Genomic DNA, 3,306 nt, shown 5'->3' on the forward strand with positions numbered 1-3,306 from the left:
TATATATATATATATACATATATATATATATATATATAGATATAATATATTAATATGTATACAGATATAATGTATAAATATATATACATGTGAGAAGATGTGTATGAATATGTATGGAAATGACGGCGTATGAAAGAGAGACGGACAGAGAGAGACAGAGAGCAGCAAAAGTAGAAACAGAGATTTCAGAGAAAGACAGGCACAAGCACACATGTGTACTGAGATTCCTCGCTCATATATTGCTGTATATAAGTACACATTTTCTAAATGTAACTCTGCGTCAAGGTTTTACATGATTCCCGTCACTAGTTTCAGAGATTTGTTTGTTTAAAAATCTAAGTCGTCTTTAGCCAACACTAACCTTTCAGAGCAACACCGTTCATCTTCTCTGAGATCTTCTAAACATATTTCTTGACATTGGTAAACAAAATAAAGATTAAAGATATACATGAATATGTGAGGGTGTTCTAATTGTGTATTCGTCAATAAATAAGTTGCAGCCCCATAGATACATACATGCACAGACGCACACACTCATACATACGCACGTACGCACACACAAACACACACGTACACACATATATACATATATATTTTTTATTTTCCTTATATATATCCTACTTTCTCCTTGGACTTTCCTCTTTCTGACGAAGAGCTATACTCGAAACGTTAACAACTCTCTCCTTTCATCGAACGTCAAATTAATATATTACTTGTGCACGTTCTCACGTTTGCTTTTTTCCTCTCTTCTCCGTTTTAAATTGTCTGTTCATTGAATTGACTATATGTATATATATATATATATATATATATATATGTATGTATGTATGTACATATATTTGGGTATATATATATATATATATATATATATATATATATAGGCGCAGGAGTGGCTGTGTGGTAGGTAGCTAGCTTACCAACCACATGGTTCCGGATTCAGTCCCACACCGTCGCATCTTGGGTAAGTGTCTTCTACTATAGCCTCGGGTCAACCAAAGCCTTGTGAGTGATTTGGTAGACGGAAACTGAAGACCATCGTATATATATGTGTGTGTGTGTTTGTATCTTTGTATCTGTTTTTGTCCCCTACTAGAGCTTGACAACCGGTGTTAGTGTGTTTACGTTCCTTAATTCAGTGTTTCGGTAAAAGTGGCCAATTTAATAAGGACCTAGGTTTGAAAAAGTAAATATGTACTGGGGTACATATTTACTTTTTACTCTCTCTTGGGTACATAAGAATTGGTATTGATTTTAGTGACTGGATTGCGGTCATACCAAAGCAATGCTTTCCGGTAATTATTTTTCATATCAACAGCAATCATTTAAAGTGGTAAATCTTAAATTTGGAGGGAATGTAAATGAATATTGAAATAGTGCTTCCTTTATTGAACCCCCAAATGTGAAAGTTAAAATAGGCTTTGGATGGAATTGAACCGTAACTAGATATAGCAATATATTTTGCCAGATGTAGTTGCAATTCTTCAGTTTTATTAATATTGTGTTTATTTATATTATCATTAATAATATAGTTAACCACTATGTAATTGGATTTAAAAAAAAGTACATATAAACATCACCGCATTTTAATATTCAATTTCTAAATGAAAAGACAATTGTGGTATGTCAATATTGCCATATTTTCAGTAAGCAACAAGGAATTGTGGGAATAATTTCGCAATTGATATATTACAAAATCACGCACACGTGTTTGTATATATGTACATGTATGCGCACGCATGTGGGAATATATGTATGTACATGTTGGCACTCCGTCGTTTACGACGTCGAGGGTTCCAGTTGATCCGATCAACAGAACAGCCTGCTCGTGAAATTAACGTGCAAGTGGCTGAGCACTCCACAGACACGTGTACCCTTAACGTAGTTCTCGGGGATATTCAGCGTAACACAGCGTGACAAGGCTGACCCTTTGAATTAGAGGCACAACAGAAACTGGAAGTAAGAGTGAGAGAAAGTTGTGGTGAAAGAGTACAGCAGGGTTCGCTACCATCCCCTGCCAGAGCCTCGTGGAGCTTTAGGTGTTTTCGTTCAATAAATACTCACAACGCCCGGTCTGGGAATCGAAACCGCGATCCTATGACCGCGAGTCCGCTGTCCTAACCACTGGGCCATTGCGCCTCCACTTGTATGTACATACACACACACACACACACACACACACACACACATATATATAGGTCGAAAGTATCGGATGGTGGAAAGTATATTTAACTCTGGGGCTCAAGAGCAGGTAAAGGGCATCCAAAGCTAGAGAGGTAAATGCAGATGCAGACATGTCCAAGAAAGGTACGGCAGGAAAGAATGTCAGAGCACAAGGATATGGAACAAATGATGCCGGGTGTCCTGTCAACTTTTGTAGCAATTCAACCAGCACACCCTTTAAATTAGTACTGGATGTTGTCACCAGTGGGATTTGAACTCAGAATATAACGAGCCAGAATATATACCCTGGGGCATATTTTTTTCCAAGGTTCAAATGACTATTCCAGTTGACCACCTATATGCAGTATTGATGCAAAGTCTTGGTGTGATGTTCTGTTTCGTGTTATTCACTGAGTTTTTGAGAGACATTTGACAAGCGTCGGTACAATAGTAACAAACTGAAATATCAGTGAAATAGATGGAAAGAGAAAAGCTAATGCTATAGAAACAAAGAGAAAAATCAATGCAATAGCAACGAAGAGGAACACTATCACAGTTGCAACACCATTGGAATAGCAAGAAAAGGAAACACTAGTGCAATAGCAACAAATACAAACATCAGCACAAAATATGACGAAGACAAACGTCAACACAACAGCAGGGGAGAAAAACTTCAGAGTAATAGCAACGAAGAGAAACGCCAAAAAATAGCAACGAAGAGAAACGCCAAAAAAATAGCAACAGAGAGGTAAACCAGTTGAATAGCAGCGAAATGAAATATCAGTGCAATAGCGACAAAAGGAAAAAAAAGATGAAGATAAGGTTTAATAATGAAATTTTAAAATGTAATCCCATCATAGTGGTGAATATATTATTGTGTTTCAGAAAACGTGATATTGTTTCGATTTATCCATTTAATGACACCACCACTACTACTACTACTACTACTACTACTACTACTACTACTACTACTACTACTACTACTACTACTACTACCACTACCAGCAGCACTACTACTACTACTACTACTACTACCAGCAGCACTACAACTACTACTACTACTACTACTACTACCACCACCACCACCACCACCACCACCACTACCACCACCACCACTACTACTACCACCACCACCACCACCACCAC

The 3,306-nt window shown here is 37.3% G+C and overlaps 1 protein-coding gene across 2 annotated transcripts in view; it reads left to right on the forward strand.

The window, feature by feature from the left end:
* The window catches only part of LOC106867807 (atrial natriuretic peptide receptor 1), an 822,997-nt gene that overhangs the window by 146,508 nt on the left and 673,183 nt on the right, over positions 1-3,306 (forward strand). The gene's annotated exons all lie outside the window — the stretch shown is intronic.

Source organism: Octopus bimaculoides, chromosome 8, assembly GCF_001194135.2.
Source record: "Octopus bimaculoides isolate UCB-OBI-ISO-001 chromosome 8, ASM119413v2, whole genome shotgun sequence".
NCBI classification, from domain to species: domain Eukaryota; kingdom Metazoa; phylum Mollusca; class Cephalopoda; order Octopoda; family Octopodidae; genus Octopus; species Octopus bimaculoides.